Here is a 19,505-nt window from a genome sequence, read left to right on the forward strand (position 1 = left end):
CTACGAAAGGTTTCCTCCTCAATATTCGTGGTAAAGAGTATTGAATCACCAGTGACCGTCTAAAACCTGCATATACCTTACAAGACTATTCGCCAACAGAAAGACTCTCTAAGGCAGGTCACCCTCTTCCACATGCATGTCGTCCACTCCAGGGGGAGGGGAAGCCATATAAGGCACTTGCAGCAAGCAATACACATAAAAATAAAGAAATTGGCCCTTTCTACCTTTTCTTTCTACTCTGCATCCGCCATCTAACTCTGCGTCAAAAATCCGTTGAATGTAACACACTAATTTTAACTCTATCATCATTCCATTATCATATTGTTTATATTTATGCCGGTATCAAATTGACAAAATCGTTGCAACTGTCACCCGTATGTGATTCCATGGGGTCCTATAAATACCTGTGTCATCTCTTAATAAAGTTAATTTTTCTGGACTCTCGGGAGCTGTATTCGTATTAATTTGTCCTCCACTCCCATCACTGAACTTTGAGTTCATGACTCCCATACAGAAACCGTCATTGTGATACCTTACGTGTACTGCAATGATCACGGAGGTCGATAAGTATGCAATTATGTTATCACTAGAAATCCAAAAAGTACTATCTTTAGAACAGGCTTAGTATTTTACAACCCTTTCACTGAATATTTCTAAGAATAATCTACACAGATAAGAGAACAATAAGTTATACTAGTGTCATTACACTAGTTCTCTCTGGGTACAAAAATGTTTCTGATGTCCTCGTTTTATAGTTTTTCACATATTATCATTAGGTAACAGGTAAGTAAGAGTTCTCAGTAAATATAAAGTATAAATATTTTTGTTGGGAATCTTGAGATTAAACAAGTTTTGTCTGGTCCATTCAGAGATGCTTTTGGAAAGGGGGAATCATCTGCGTCTAAAAGAATAGTACACGAGGGAAGTTATAAATAATGTGGTAATGTAAAGTACATAATCTCTTTTGTACATGAGCAGACTTTGGAGGAAAGGACAGATATAACATTGTCAACCTCTGCAGAGTTAAACTGGCTTAGAGATATCAGTTGAGATTCCAGAGAGAAGTTGTAAAACAAAATTATTATTATTATTATTATTATTATTATTATTATTATTATTACTTGCTAAGCTACAACCCTAGTTGGAAAAGCAGGATCTTATAAGCCCAGGGGCTCCAACAAGGAAAATAGCCCAGTGAGGAAACGAAACAAGGAAAAATTATATATATCTTAAGAACAGTAACAACATTAGAATAGATATTTCCTTTGTAAACTACAAATTTTAAAAACGCAAGGGGAAGAGAAATAAGATAGAACAGTGTGCCCGAGTGTACCCTCAAACAAGAGAACTCTAACCCAAGAAAGTGGAAGACCATGGTACAGAGGCTATGGCACCACCCAAAACAAGAGAACAATGGTTTGATTATGGAGTGTCCTTCTCATAACAGAGCTTCTTACCATAGCTAAAGAGACACTTCTACCCTTACCAAGAGGAAAGTAGTTACTGAACAATTACAGTACAGTAGTTAACCCCTTGAGTGAAGAAGAATTGTTTGGTAATCTCAAAGTTGTCAGGTGTATGAGAACAGAGAATATGTATAGAATAGGCCATACTATTCGGTGTATGTGTAGGCAACGGGAAAATGAACCGTAACCAGAGAGAAGGATCTAATATAGTAATGCCTGGTCAGTCAAAACACCTTATAACTCTCTAACGGTAATATCTCAACGGGTGGCTGGTGCCCTGGCCAACCTACTACCTAGGTTGGCCAGGATTTTACTAGCAGGGTCTGCAAAATGATTTAGAACTCTCAAAATGCAATGAATTTGAACCCACAAGGTACACGAGAGAGAATTGCCAGATATGAGCACGGGAGGTAACTTGCTGTTCTTATCTCAACAACTCCATACTAGTAGGTTGGCCAGGGCAACAGCCACCTGTGAGATACTGACGTTAGAGAGTTATGGGGTCCTTTGACTGGCCAGATAGTACTACATTTGACCCTTCTCTCTGGTTACGGTTAATTTTTCCTTTACCTACACATACACCGAATAGTCTGGCCTATTCCTTACAAATTCTCCTCTGTCCTCATACACTTGACAACACTGAAATTACCAAACAGTTCTTCTTCGCCCAAGGGGTTAACTACACTCTAATTGTTCTGTGACTACTTTCCTCTTGGTAAGGGTAGAAGAGACTCTTTAGCTATGGTAAGCAGCTCTTCTAGGAGAAGGACACTCCAGCATCAAACCATTGTTCTCTAGTCTTGGGTAGTGCCATAGCCACTGTACCATGGTCTTCCACTGTTTTGGGTTAGAGTTCTCTTGCTTGAGGGTACAATCGGGCAAACTAATTCATCTTATTTCTCTTCCTCTTGTTTTGTTAAAGTTTTTATAGTTTATATAGGAAATATTTATATTTGTTGCTGTTTTTAAGATATTTTATTTTTCCCGGTTTCCTTTCCTCACTGGGCTATTTTCCCTGTTGAAGCCCCTGTGCTTATAGCATCCTGCTTTTCCAACAAGGGTTGTAGCTTAGCAAGAAATAATAATAATAATAATAATAATAATAATAATAATAATACTGATGATCATACAGTTGGGGCACGCGTCTGGATGGCTACAGTTCTTAGGAACAAGTTGCATAAGTGTTTGTGTATCGCTAAGAAAAAAAAAAACTGCTGTTAAGTTGTGGGAAAAAGGCTGCTTAATGCCAGGACAAGTCCAACTACGAACTCCTAAAGAAATCAAGGAGGAATGCCATGAGACCCCTAGAGTTTCTCGTGTCCGTAGGTATCCATTTTATGGGGTTTACATCGTGAAATGGCATTAGAAAACATTTCATAGATACCTTATGATAAGTCTGAGAATGACTTAAGGAAAACAGGGAGCTGCGAAAGGACGATGTACATGGAATAGTCGTCGTATCACAATGTTCAAAGAGATGGAGAAAATCAGATTTGCATAAACTTTAGAATTTTTTCGTCTAAAGAGATGACGGAAATCTTGAAAGGGAACATCGGAATACTTCATGTTAATATCATCTATCCGATTTACACTTTTCAAGACAGATAATTGTTGTAAATGTTTGAACATCCAGAGGTTATTTCCACACATATGAAAATTATTATTTTTCAGGACCTGTGTGTGTTAATGTGAATATTTTTCCTTTATCTATATTTTATATAAATACTCAAATTGGTTTTTAACAGATGTGTTTTAATTCTTGTGTCTGTTTAGTCATGCTTTTTCATGGATTACATTTCCCCTGACTTATGAAACTCTAGTATTCGAAAATTACACAAAACTTTTTTCCAAAATATTGATAACATATATACATATATACATCCGCCTGATTACTTTATTAAGTAGCGTACATGATGAAAATTACAGTTTCTATATTCATTCACTTATCCCTCTCGCTGTACTAAGATCATCCTAATACTCATCAATATCATTTTTATAATTTGTATTATTGATATCAGTATTATGATTTATACATATATTATCAATATTATCACTATTATCGCTATTATTACTATCATTATCACTACTACTACTACTACTACTACTACTACTACTACTAATACTACTACTACTAATTTGAAATTCCACTTGGTTAAGTCTTGTTTTTACAGGTTACCCATAGATATCCATTTAGATCAGGCTTTCTTTTAACACGAGCCACCATAGTTTCAGAATCGAAAATTCTTTTGCTATAGATTTCATGTACGAATCTTTCCTCAATTGGAAATTTCATTATCGATCTTTGAAACTGGACAGTAGTTTTGAAAACCATATACAGTATTAGAAATAACAGAATAAGCATCTCAATCTGGGCATCCACCTGACCGCCACACCTTTGATACAGTTATTATTATTATTATTATTATTATTATTATTATTATTATTATTATTATTAAGCTACAACCCTAGTTGGAAAAGCAGGATGCTATAAGCCCAGGGTCTTTAACAGGGAAAATAGCCCAGTGAGGAAAGGAAACAAGGAAAAGTTAAATATTTTAAGAACAGTAACAACATTAAAATAAGTATCTCCTATATAAACTATTAAAACTTTAACAAAACAAGAGGAAGAGAAACAAGATAGAATAGTGTGCCAAAGTATACCCTCAAGCAAGAGAAGTCTAACCCAAGACAGTGGAAGACTATGGTACGGAGGCTATGGTACTACCCAAGACTAGAGAACAATGGTTTTATTTTGGAGAGTCCCTCTTCTAGAAGAGTTGCTAACCATAGCTTAAAGTCTCTTCTACCTTTACCAAGGAGAAAGTGACCACTGTTCAATTACAGTGCCGTAACCCCTTGGGAGAAGAATTGTTTGGTAATCTCGCTGTTGAGGACAGAGGAGAATATGTAAAGAATAGGCCAGACTATTCGGTGTACGTGTAGGCAAAAGAAAAATGAACCATAACTAGAGAGAAGGATCCAATGTAGTACTGTCTAGCCAGTCAAAGGACCCCCATAACTCTCTAGCGTTAGTATCTCAATGGGTGGCTAGTGCCCTGGAAAACCAGAAGAATCCAGAAGTTTGTTGAAGAGAAAAGCTCGTCTCTAGCCTCGTGTCCAAGTGTGAAAAATCTGATATTATTTTTTGTAAGTAAGGTAAAGGTGTCTGATTTCCGTTCCAGTTTTATCAGAATAGATACTCATCAGAATGTCAGCCGGGAGAGCCCAACCCCCAGTGTTGTGCCCAACCACAGCAGTGGCCTCCCTAGTAAACAGTATAAACTCACGGTCCCAGGCTGGGATCGATCTGATGTCATGCAAATGCTAGGCAAACACTTTACCATTGTACTAGTATACGGTATTTTTACAGCAATTTTTAATTCACATATTTTCGTCAAGTGTTGATATATATATATATATATATATATATATATATATATATATATATATATATATATATATATATTCTCCCCACCTGAACATAATCATGGTATTTAGTAATGAATTTTACCAAAACTTTTTGATTTGCTGGAAATTTTCAGCTGATTTTATTTCAGTGGACACTGACTTTTGTTTACACGATTACATTCGCATATTTTATTTACTTAGGGTTCAATTGTTTTCCATTTGCAGTGCAACAGGTGATTATCTTTTTTATAAAACTAATGTTTTTATTACCGGACATACCGAAAGATAAAAATGTATTTTTTTACAGTGGTAAAATTACGGTAATGCATCTCATTTTTATCCTGAAATATTTTCTCTGTATTTCATTTGAATTATAAGCATCCCACAATAATTGTTCATTTTGAGTTATCAAACTTATTTATATGAATAATAGTTTGGTAATATTTCAGACAAAATATACACCAACTTTCATATAGAAAACGGGGTTTTGGTTGAACTGTGATGGAATTAACGACGCAAAACTTCCATTAAATGGAAATTCATTATTGAATGTAATAAGCATTGTTTACGAGAATTTCTTTATTTAATATTCTTATTGTAATAGAAAATATCAGGAAAGAATTATTAAGCGTAAAATTTGAAAATGTTAACATTATGAAAATTGGATGGAAAGAATTATCTGAGACGAGAGTTTAAAATAAACATATATTTTTTTTTTCCGATTGTGTTACTATTAATGAATCTTTTAGTTTTAGCAGTAAAACACTTACTGGAGTGTGCCTTGTGGTACTAATAAATCTTATTAAAAAATTCTTCCTTTTTTCCTGTCCTATTTTTTGTCACTGAAGATTTATTTTCCTTATATTCTTATCAATATGTATTGATATTCTGTAATATTTTTCATATAGATGGCAAATAACCATCTTTTGCAGCAAAGGAAAACTATTTTTGTAGAAAAGCAATTAAAATTATTTTTTTTTCTATGACAATGAGTCTGAAATCCTGCAAAAAATGTAGTCACTCTCTCTCTCTCTCTCTCTCTCTCTCTCTCTCTCTCTCTCTCTCTCTCTCTCTCTCTCTCTCTCTCTCTCTCTCTATATATATATATATATATATATATATATATATATATATATATATATATGTATATATATATATATATATATATATATATAGTATACAATATATATATATATATATATATATATATATATATATATATATATATATATATATATATATATATATATATATACTGTATACATAAAATATAAGGGGGATATGGACGAACCACTAGATACGGTTAATGAATATACGTACTTACGACAGAGATTAAGTGTTTCCCAAGGACGTGAGACCGAAATTAAGAAAAAAAAAGGATAAGCATGGAATGGAGAGCTTTTGATAAAAACAAAATGAGACTATGAAAAGTGAAATGCCTCTTTCTCTAAAAAGAAAAGTATTCAATCAGATGGCCCTTCCAGTATTAACTTATGCAATTAGAAACTTGGATCCTTAGAACATAAGCTAGTTACAACTCAGGGAGCTATGGAAAGAATAATGAGGGGAATAACACTAAGAGACAGAAAAAGAGCAATATACAGTATATACGAGTGCAAACCAAAGTAGAGGATATTGTAACATGTGAGAAAAAGAAATGGACATGGACAGGACATATAATGAAAATGAGAGATAATAGATGGACATTATGAATAACCGAATGGGTACATCTCTCTCTCTCTCTCTCTCTCTCTCTCTCTCTCTCTCTCTCTCTCTCTCTCTCTCTCTATATATATATATATATATATATATATATATATATATATATACTGTATATATATATATATATATATATATATATATATATACATATATATACGTATATATATATATATATATATATATATATATATATATATATGTGTGTGTGTGTGTGTGTGTATGTAAAATATGTGTGTTATAAATTAATAATTTCTTCATGCCGTCTAAAAACGAAGACTTCATCTTCCCGGTCAAGCTGAATGCTGACCTCCAGTTAGGATTTAGGATAAACCAAAACTGTATTTACTTTTACCTGCACCAATGAGGGTAGTGTAACATAAGCGATGATGAAATTCCACCAGTACTGGGCGTTCCCAAACGTTGGTTGGTGTTCACTTTATAGAAGAAAACGTTGAGAGGGCATTCTACTCTATTATCTTCTCCAACTTCGTTGCCAATGTTATGTTTTGATAGGAGTGTATTTATTTGTATGTCTTTCTGTGTGTCTGTGATTTGCCTAACTCAAAAACTATTAGACTGAATGTCATTAAATTTTATGAGAAGATTTGCCATGATCAAAGGGCAATTTGATTAGATTATGGGAGTGATTGGGGGTAAAAGTCAAGGCAAAAATCACGAAATGGTAAAAAAAGTCTTTTTGCCAAATCGTGGCTAATTTTTATCCGATTTGCATGAAACTAGTGCCAAAATGTTGCACAATTCAATTGCCTATCTTGTGATATACAACATGAAAAAGGCGAAGATATGCGCTTTTCCGAGGGCCCGTTCTAGTTTGTGTGTACGTTGCTTTCTGCGCGCGCATTTACAACGTCGTTTTCTCGGGATCAAATCCAGTATGATAAAACAGACCATTTTAAGAATATCCATGTCAAAATTGCCGTATGAAGTTATTATTTTTGATGGTATATTTTTTCTTGTAAAATATATTTATTCACTTATATTAAAGATTGAGCTGGAATATATCTCGAAGTAATAAAAGATGAATTACTAAATACTTTTCATCTTTTAAAAAAAAATTAAAGAGCATTAAATTAATTTTCCAAAACCATTCTATGATTTTTGTTCAACTTGGGCTATAATAACACAAATTAGCTGATGGTTGAGACTCCGTGTGTTTATTGTCCTTTTTTTTTGCAGGGGGGGGGGTAAATATTTAAGCCTATCAATGTATATGGAAAATAACTTCAAAGACACATCAACTTATGAACAATTCTTACAGACCCAAATCAAGAAGTGTTTGATATCTAATGAGTTTTTTTAGGAAAATTACGAATAATCCATTGATTGATTAGAGGTTTTCTGACATCCTGACATCTAAGGTCATTGACGCCGACATCGTTCATTTTAAATAAAAGAAAAAAAAAGAATATTCAATTAAAACTATAAAAGCAAAGATGTCATTATAAAAGTTAAATATCTTAGAGGAGACCTGCTTCTGAAATAAAGCTAAAAATACCACTAGCATGGTCAGACATACCATGTCCAAGAATCTTGGCAATTATGAACCTGCCATCCTGAGAATAATCAGACAAATGTATAGAAAAAAACCCGTGAAAATTTTTCATTGAGTCAAAATTCATTATAGAATATTTCAAGTAGGGAATTAGAAAAATCATTAATTTGTAGCCCTACATAGTTTCAAGTAAAATTAGTTTGTTCATAAAATCCTATATACTCTTTTATCCCAACACTTAAAAATTACTGACTGATAGTTTACCAAAGTTTTATTAATCATTTTAATTTTCCTCATATATTTTTCAAGAAAGCGGAGTTTATTTCATACTTTTTTTCTGCATGCTTTTCAAAAATGAATAGACGCTTTATTTTTTATATCTTACTTTGACGTCATATTCTTTCAAACTTCCACAAGAGGATAAAGTTAGGAATTAAAAAACAAGAAAAAACCAAGATATATAAAGAACATCTTAAAAATGAGAAACTCTCAGATAAGAGGAAAATGTAGGAACGATAAATAAAAGAGAAAGGAAAGATGTAAGACCCGCTGAGTAATGGAAAAGATATAGCTCATATATATCAAGCGCTATTAAGATATGTGACCTCCGGAAGAGAACTATGAGAGCGAAAGAGTGTGTCGACGTTATTGAAGAGAAGACGGTTGAAGAAGGCTATACAGTATGTATGTACAGTATGTATACATACACACATAAATAGATGTATGTATATACATATATGTATATATGCACATATACATTCATATATATATATATATATATATATATATATATATATATATATATATATATATATATATATGTATATATGTATATATCTATATGGTAGTAGGTTGGTGAGGGCACCAACCACCCACTGAGATACTACCGCTAGTGAGTTATTGGGTCCTTTAACTGATCAGACAGCATATTGGATCCCTCTCTCTGGTTGCGGCTCAGTTTTCTTTTGCCCTCACATACACCGAATATTCTGGCCTATTCTTTCCACATTCTCCTCTGTCCTCATACACCTAACAACACTGAGATTAACAAGCAATTCTTCTTCGCCCAAGGGGTTAACTACTGCAATGTGATAGCTCAGTGGCTACTTTCCTTTTGGCATGGGTAGAAGAGACTCTTTAGCTATGGTAAACAACTATTCTAGGAGGAGGACACTCCAAAAACAAACCATTGTTCTCTAGTCTTGGGTAGTGCCATAGTCTCTGTATCATGGTCTTCCACTGTCTTGGTGTAGAATTCGCTTGCTTGAGGGTATTCTCAGGCACACTATTCTATCTTATTTCTCTTGAATTATAGTTTATACGCTATTATGTTGTTACTGTCCTTAAAGTATTTTATTTTAATTATTCATTTCTTCTCTCGTTTCCTTTCCTTACCGGGCTACTTTCCCTGTTGGAGTCCTTGGGCTTATAGCATCCTGCTTTTACAACTAGGATTGTAGCTTAGATAATAATAATAATAATAATAATAATAATAATATACTGTATACAGTACAGTATATATGTTACAGCGACCAAAACACTTTTCATACCACGGTACGAAGAATCATGAATATAAATGATTTGATACACATTGATTGATAAAAATATTCAAAATTAAATCTAACGGTGCAAGAATAGCATAAAAATAAATGTGGTAAAACGAAAAGGCTGCTAAAGGAACTGGAATGAATACATAAAGAACCAAAAATACATCTGAACATGGATCACGAATAAGGGACAAAAGAATATATCACATCACAAGCAAGGAACCTAGGCTACTTAGTAAAGTTAAGGACTAGACTGAAAATTACAAGTTGAAGAGCGTCTAACAATATATTGCTTACACCGAAAAGGATGGGTTATGAACTGTTAGGTAATATGTAAAGGAATAGACCTAGTTGAGTGATATAAAGTTGGGGATAGTTAGTTTTGTGAAAAGAGACTTGAAGGAAGGTAAAGAATAGTTGATATGATATTTAAAAATCAGAAAATAATACTTATCCGTACACACAAACCATCGACTATTCTGATTTTAGAATATCTCAGTCATTAACAGCAATGGTTTACTTTCCCTCGAGTCTCTTTTCATTAAACAGCCATCCCCAGCGTGTCAGAGAGTAGGCCTCCTAATTGTGACAGATTACTGTCGGTTGAACATAGTTTGGTGTAGTATACAAAATTTGTTCATCCGTTGTTGATATATAAGGAACGATGATTTAGTTGCCTTTGCTGTGTGTCTACAAGTTTTTAGCTAAGTGTTTATATGATTTTTCATTTTTGGTGAATGTGTATGTGTGTGTAGCCCGACACTTGCTCTTTATCATATAAGAAAGATTTTAACCAAGATGACTGACCTTACTAATCTAAGTGTCAGAGAAATAGTGTTATGCATACCCCTGAAAAGGACAAGTAGGAATAATGGTATGTAATTTGTGGAATATAATGAAAAATGGAAATTTGTGTACGAATACTTGTCTCATGAAGGGAAGATGTTAATAAATAATTCATTCTTCAAACTAAATTCCTGTAAGACTGTCTGGAGGGATATCAATCCAACATAATAAAAAATACGGTATGTCAATGCATGGTAATATGCGTAATTAGCCACAGGATAATATATTCAAATTTTTTTTCTTACGTGTAATCCCTATGAATATGTCAAACCCTCTGCCAGAGGTGAATGATTCCGAAAGAAAATGAAAAAGCACAACTTAGGCTCCAATCTAACAGCAGCAAGCATAGGGTCAACATAAAGTTATTATTATCCTATCAGGTCATACAAGACAGGGTTGACTGGGTGGACAAAGTTCCTTATTCCTATTGCGGTCTTGTACCACTTGCAGGGTAAAGGTCCTTGATAACATACAGAAGATAAAATGTAAACCAACCATAAATTCAAGATCCTATTCCTGACTTGTACTAACAAAGAATGCTGTTCACCCCGCTACTAGACTCATCAACTCATCACATGTTAGTAGATCCAAAATATCTAACAAAGAATGACTGTGAAACAATCAATACTGCAAATATACCCCAAGCAGTTAGTGAGTGATACAAAGAGTAGGATGGACCTGAACAAGAGATGTCTAAATTATGTACTCTTGATCTCGGCATCTTGTCACAACATATCTTGTTTAAAGTTTTCTCGTGTTCCTCATCCAATTGTATCGCTACTAATCTTAATAGACACGTCCCGCAAATCAGTGTTTGATAAATAGTTAAAAATGTTATAAAATTGATAGAATATAATATCATCATTCTCTTGATGTACTGTACAGTCAATCGTAGTTTGTAATTTAGCTAGAAGGAAATTATTTCATATCTTTGCCCTTTGGTATGTGAAGCCTAATTTAAAGATTAATATTCCTCGATGGTCTGTTAACTCTAAGTTATATTGTGTTCGTTGTTGCAGACTAAATTGCATTCATTAATCAGTTTAAATTCAGATGTACGTCTTGTAGGGGTTTCTTCGTGTGTGTTACTTTATACAAATAGTTTATTCTCTTTAAAGCACTGCCTTATTCTATTTATCAGTATGAGTTTTAGTCATCCCAAAAATTAAATGACAATAAGATTTACTTATTACTTTAATTTGCGTAGTGTCAATTCAGTGTCCAATTTAGGACTAAGATTTGTCTTCCGTCTATTTTATTTTTTTATTTTTTATTCGCTTACATTTTTATAATCTTTATAGGACAATAAAGTCTAGCATAACACAAATGGTTACAATCAATATATCTGAAAATACATAATACCATAAGTTACAAAAATTTATTTAAAAGATAATTTTTATTTCTCCGGAATTGTTATACACATAATTGATAAGTTTATGAATAATAGTTGTATGAACATATATGAACCAAAGTTAAAATGACATATCAGTTTTCTATTTGACATCCCAATGTAGTCTAGACGTTTTACTATTTCAGCACAACTGAGACTTCTTCCGTTTTTTTTTTTTTTCTTTTTTTTTCTTTTTTTTTGATATCGTAAGGGAACTCCAAATAAAGGTTTGTTTCTAATATTAGGTGGAACATTCGATAATCAATCTTTCGTAAATTTTGCATTGCCGATTACCTCTTTGAGCCTTATAATTTCCCTTCTTTTGTAGCAACATTGATTAAAGAAAAAGAATGAATCCTTACGTAGAAACTCCCTCACGCTATTGAGACATTAGGGACTGACAGACATTGATTATGTGGAATCGAAAAAAAAGGTAAAATAATCTATTTCTGATCCGAATTATTTTCAGGGATGGCAGTCCTTAAGGGATAAGTTGAAACTTGTATAATAGAATTTGAGATTTCAAAGAAATCTCAAAATCTACTTGGCCTTAAGCCGTTAGCTCAGTCTTTGAAATTGATAATGGAGGGCTAATTATCTTCGAACTATGACCATTATAGAGAACCTTCCTTTTCCCCAGAAGGATAACCTAAAAAATAAAAAAAACTTCAATGCCCTCCAACTTATTAGCCCAAATTAAGGTTAATATCGTCGACTGGTCATCAGAAATGATACGTAGAATTGATACATTAGAGATTTCTATGCATTTATTATGACGGTTGCTTTTAAGACCTGCCTTCCATGAAGAATGCACGAGAGAGAGAGAGAGAGAGAGAGAGAGAGAGAGAGAGAGAGAGAGAGAGAGAGAGAGAGAGAGAGAGAGAGAGAGAGAGATAATATCCTGGTTTTTAAACATATATGAAGTATTTTTGGGAATGGAAATCGTAGTATCTGTCTTTTGGATGGCGAAGATTTGGTGGTTTTTATAGCAATGACCAAAAATATGAGCTTATGATAAATAGAAAAGATAGTCTTTCGACAAACAATACCAGTTTTTGATTGTTGCCTTTAAAATTCATGACCGCTTCTCTGCCTGCCACCTAATCTTCCTTTTCATTTTCTGTCGCTGGATTGCTAGCGATGTTTACTTCGTTTGAAACTATTTTCACAGATATCATGGACATAACCCATAATGTTTATGCCTAATAATAGGCTGTATTGTCCGTCTAAATTCAAGGCTCCAATCCTGGAGACTCCACATTTCCATAAGATAGTCATCTAGTCCTCCGCGGAGAGCCTACTCCGTCAAGTAGAACATTCGACCTTGCATTATGCGTGACGAGATATCTTGAACATGACTGTACACTTTGCCACCAGTTTGTCATGTCGTTTTAATCTTGACTAGGCTCTTTATCCCAAGGATGCCGTATAGCATTAAGCAAGATTTCCTTCTCATGACTCGATTGTTTTGAATTCATGTCTATCACTGCCAGGGCCGTCTAAAGGTCGCTATGCCCATTCAGTTTGTTCTGTGGAAAACAATAATGCAAAAGGCAGAATAGGGCTTGCAATACAAGAGTAGTTTTATCTCAGTTGGACTTAAATCTCAACCTGTGTATGTCAGAAAGATACCTATATCTTTGGTTGCTTTAGATTCTTTTAGGATTTCTCATATAAATAAGAAACAGTCATAATTTCCGGAAATTTTAGTACACATCGAATAGTATGCATGTGGATTGACGTCGGCATTGCATAGTTTTAATTAATGAGAAATTCTCTTTAGATGCCCGATTCCTTCCCTTTGTCTGATCTTTTATGTACAATATAGGTCACCATGAGATTATGTTGCACCTCGAGGATTTTATCACGAGTAGAAGTTTTTCTTTTGTTTTCCAGACACAAATGGTACTTGGTATTTGTTATGTTTTTCCTTTGTGGAAACTCTTGTCTAGTGGGGGAAATCTACTCTCCTTCTGCTGGAAATATCTTAGGACTCCAACATGAATCCGTCTTTTACGAGTTCTCCTAACATTTGAAAAATGTGAAACAAATAAAGGGAGAGAGAATCGTTCTGGTTTTCGTCAGAAGCGCTCTTACAATGTATAAACGAGAGAGAGAGAGAGAGAGAGAGAGAGAGAGAGAGAGAGAGAGAGAGAGAGAGAGAGAGAGAGAGAGATTACTCGTTACACAAGGAGTGGCTCTTCACCTGTCCTCTCTCAACCGGAGTGTCTTAAAGGAGAACGTTTGGAAAGAGACCAGAACTTGTCCACCCGTTTTTTATTTCGGTCTATTTGGGTACATTTGATTAAAATGATAAAAATTCTTTACAGAAAGTATGCGATATCCCTCTGGACGGTTCATAAATATTTAAGAGCCGTTTTGAACCAATAGTTAGATTTTTCGACACTAGAGAATTTTTTAGACAGTGGCAGAGATCACGGCTCGTATATGAAAGGTGATATTGTGGAAGAACGAGATAATCCCACGGATTAAATTGGAATTTTATCTGTATGACATCAATCCATATTGTATTTGATGGATGAAGTGCCACTAGTGGCTTCAGAGCTCGTTAATTGCTACGAAATGATGAAGCACGGCTATTTTCATGCTCTTAATAGATGCGTACTTCAACGCCCTCTGTTATTTGAAAAGAAAATCCTATCCATATTGGTGATAAATGAAGCTTTGTGAGAGAGATTAGCGACACAATTAATTCATCGCAATTTTTTTTTTTTTTTTTTTTTTTTACCGGAATATTATTCTTGCTGACCTAATGGCTAATCTATTTACTGAAAGCGGACTGATCCTCCTCCTGTTTTAGGGGACGGGGAGCTAAACTAATTGCCCACGGAATGCGAAACTTACAGGGCACGTACGCGGGCCTGTTTCATGCTAATCTACCAAAGAGGGTTTGCTATTTATGTGTGCCTGATATTTGTATTGTGTCATTAAATGCAAATTTTGGAGACCCCCGCGATGAATTATAGCATTAGCACGTTGTTCCAGTCCTTTTGATGTGTTGGGTGTCCATTAAGCCTTTTCAATTTACGTTAATGATTCTTTTATTTTCTCTCGTGTGTTTGTTTCCTGCTATTTCAGGCAAAAAAAAAAAATCTATTTACTAATATTATAATCTTTCTGTTATGTGCGTGGTTTGATGCCTAAAGGAATTGTGACTGATGGCTTGTACGGGTTAGTAAACGTCTTATATGCTTATTTGATACTGTTTTTGTGCTTTTCGAAGAGCAATTTTCATAAAACCTCATCTATTTGAATCCTTATTCTTATTCTAGTTTTCTTTCACTTAAATCATAAAGATTCCTGTCAGTAATCTTCAAATCCCTTAAGTAGTGATATTCAGCTTTCTATAGAAAGCAGCTCAGACAACGTCACAGTAATGTGACGTGAAAGAGCCTTGACTGTTTATAGGTTTAAAGGTTTAAAGGTCGCTCATGAATGGCAGAGGCAAGGGACAGTGACATTGCCCTAGCAAGCAGGACAATGCCCTAGAGACTGGCCATATTTTATATGATCAGCGCCCAAGCCCCCTCTCCACCCAAGCTAGGACCAAGGAGGGCCAGGCAAATGGCAGCTGACGACTCAACAGATAGACCTATAGGCTCCCCCAAACCCCCCAACCTTAGTTCACAAGGATGGTAAGGTTGCAAACATTAATGGCACTAACGAGACTGAGCTAGACTCGAACCCCCTACTGGCAAACACCAGGCAGAGACGTTACCAATCAGGCCACAGCAACTCATAGCCTTTGAATATTTGAGCATTTAATAGTGATAGTTAGTTCTTTGAGAATACTCTACTTAATTGGGAGCTTATGAAGAAAAGCAGGTCCTGTGGCCCCTTTTGAACAATAGAGATCTCAGTTTTACCCATTTGAAGATTAATGGTCCTCCGCCAATTAGGACCGTTCCTCAATATCTCGCTCTGCTTGCAATCAACCATAATTGGGAAGCTTGTATGGGTCTGGTAATTAGTAGAGGATTTGGTGATTGTCTTTTTCTTTTTTACTTTCAGATCAGCAACAAGAGCCATACATTCAAAGGAGAATGTCTTCGATATAATCAGTTAATGGTTGGTCAGTTGGTTGTGTCAATAACTGAACAACCCCAAAGTCAAATAACCCTCACTGACAACAATGTTATGGAATGTTCTGATTAGAAATATAACCTTTTCAACAAGAGAGGTCACAGTTTGGCCGAATTGAAGATTAATTAGTGACTAGTCCCTCCGCCGAATCTGAACGCTCTTCTTCAAGTCCCCTTAATTTTCCTTGATATGTTCAGTAATAGGTAATACATTAACTTTACATGTCATATATTTCAATATCCCCTTACTACTTACTTATTATATAAGTAAAAATTACATTATAACTAAAGTGATTTGTATCTATTCGTTCACTAATATAACTAAAATGAACACTGACACTTTAATGTGCATTATTATAATCATTAACAGCAAACAAAGTCACCCTGATTTCGAGAATGAGGTTGGCAAAACTTTCAAGGTCTGACCATTGGGTAGACAAGTCTTTCCTGACAATTACCAACATCGAGGCGATAAAAAGAGAACTAGGAATCCCAACAATAACTATTACTGTGTAACACATAAGAAATATTTTGATATGATTGCAGAAGGTAAGGAATAGCCGAAATTCAGGAAAAGGTGAGGTCCATGTTGACATTTCAACAAACTATGGTAACAGCCCCTGGTTATGATAATGAATACTTGCAGATACAACTAACGGAATACTTAATTCTGCCTAAAGTAAAGCCTGGTTACTATAACAGGGACCCTACGCATTACCTTAGCTTTTTTGCTTTGAATAGCTTTTAAATGATGCTGATAATGCTTGCTAATCTGATATAACACCTGAAGAAAGGTAATGGTAGCAATGAATTAATGTCGTACAATTGTTAGTGAAACTCAGGGGTACTGATAAATGATAAAAATTCTTTGTTATTACTTCATTGGGACTTGGGCATGAGTGATCATTATTGTAATTCTGTTTGATTCTATATCTCCTGGCGATCTTCAACATTTTTTAGATGAGCTTTAGATAGTCCTCAACACTTCAACTGCCTTCCTGAGATTGACAACTCGTCTTACATAGTAACTGAATATCGGATATAGATGAGACAATTAGACGAGAAACACCTCATCCTAAACTTCGAACACTTAACCGGCTTACTTGTTAAAGGAGGTGCCGGGAGAGCAAATCCAGTTTAGGGGTTGTGGTGCTCAACCCTGGGATAATAGGACCAACAATTTGAAGACTTAAACAGCCTTTTCTACTGTAGATAGTAGACCTCATCAAAAGTTTGATTGTTACGTGGTCAAAATCATGTGAGACATGAAAGTCGCACAAAGACAATAATGTGTGAAAACTTATCTTAGCAATTCATGAGGTGAACGTAGGAAATCTCCTTGTACAGTCGTTAGGTGTTATCAGAAACACATAGTTTATTCATATTGTTGCTAGAATAAAGAGCTCTTTAGCGTTAACCATAAGCAAGAACATATTACAAATACTAGTAAAAATATTGATGTAAACACATTGTGCCTGGGAGTGTAAAGTATGGATAGGTAGGGTTGTCTATGGCACATAAGTGTTATGCCTCTCTCTCTCTCTCTCTCTCTCTCTCTCTCTCTCTCTCTCTCTCTCTCTCTCTCTCTCTCTCTCTCTCTCTCTTTGTGCTTTTATGAAGTTGTAATTGTGTGTGATTCATATCACGTCCCTCAAATAACCTTTGCTCTGTCGTGGTTCACTTTGCTCGCAAATAAAAGTTATATCATTGCTCCTCCGTTATGGCAAGCAGTACATGAATGCGCTACGTACGCCATCCGCATGGATCACTCTTAATCTATCATAATATGTCTGTCTGTCTCTCTCTCGAAAGCAACACCGTATACAGTTCTATAACATCTACATAAGACCGAAATAAGTTAATCTCTTGGACAACGTAGCTCTTCTACCATTGGCTAAAGTAAGTGATGACGTTCGGGAATGTGTTATCTGAAGGTACAGTACTGAGACAATGGGGTCTTACAGATTGGAAATTCACTGCCAGGTCTCTCAGTAAACATTTGGTCATAATTTTACCTACATGATTGTTTGTTCAGATACCAAATAAGCTCGTGTTGTCATAAAATTTTAATTTCGACCTGCAAATGGTATAACAAGTCAAGAAAAACCTGGAGAATTATCTCTTTAAGTGTTATAATAGTGATCTGAAAGCTATTAAGCCTGAATACAAATGCTAGCGAATAACTGAAAAGATACAGAGCAAAATATAAACTGGACAGAAATTATTTTCACACATCAAGGCCCACCTGAACAGACTCTTAGTGTCCGACCCGATGGAGGGCGAGAAATAAACCTCTAAAAGTAAAGTAAAAGTAGAAGTCACTTACAACAATGCCTCATCGATACCCAGCAGAATTCCCGTTTAACCAACGTAAAGTGATTTCTTCTATTAGCTGCAGCATTAACACATCCTTAGAGAACATAGTTACATGTCAACACCATTCAGGTTCCCAGAGGATTTCACAGTTACACTTCTAGACAATAACACACGAACCTCCAGTAACATATGCACAACACGTCGACAATCGACACTACTGACAACCACAACCACAATTTAGTGTTTACACGTCATTAGTGAGCATCGACATGCGCACACTTTACAAAACTTGAAAGTTACGACCAAGAGAAAAAAACTTTATTCTATGATATAAATAATTATTAGTGTCTGTAACTAATAATATAATAATGAATATTTATATTATTGGTTGTTATAATGGAAATGATAGTTGTTAATGTCATTATAGCTTAGTGGTATATAAAGATTCTAGCGTTATTTTCATTATGAACGTGGAGATTTTAAGCCAGAAATTTATATATATATATATATATATATATATATATATATATATATATATATATATATATATATATATATATATATTAGCATAGTCTAGGGATATATATGTATTTACTTTTAGTGCCCTTTATAGTGGTTTATAAGAAAAATAACAATGGTATATACTTGTAATGCTAATATTGTCTGGGATAGAGAAAGTTAGATTCGAATTGGGGGAGCAATTTCCCTACGTGACAATGCCTTAACAAGGAAACTACTGTATACCCTGTGTTGAAGACGAATGACTACTTTTGACGGCTCCTTTTCCGGTCCCATACAGCAGGGGAACCCCTACGTCAAGTCATTTTCTTATTAAAAGGGTAGTTTTGAATGAAAAGCATTTTATAAGTACTGAATTCCCTTATCAAATAAAATGAATCAAGAACAAATAGCCTATCATATGGAAATTTTAACAAGGCCCTTGGTGCTGTTAATTTTATGCAGAAAAGGAGAAAGGGTTTAGAAAAGGAGATTCAGTTCATTGTGAGCGGATTGTCTGTAAACTGGTTTAAAGGCCGCACATGAATGGCAGAGGCAAGGGACATTGACATTGCCCTATCAAGCAGAACAATGCTCTGGAGACTAACCATATTACATATAATCAGCGCCCAAGCCCCCCCTCCACCCAAGCTAGGACCAAGGTGTGCCAGGCAATGGCTGCTGATGACTCAGCAG

The sequence above is a fragment of the Palaemon carinicauda genome, chromosome 23, assembly GCF_036898095.1.
Source record: "Palaemon carinicauda isolate YSFRI2023 chromosome 23, ASM3689809v2, whole genome shotgun sequence".
NCBI lineage: Eukaryota > Metazoa > Arthropoda > Malacostraca > Decapoda > Palaemonidae > Palaemon > Palaemon carinicauda.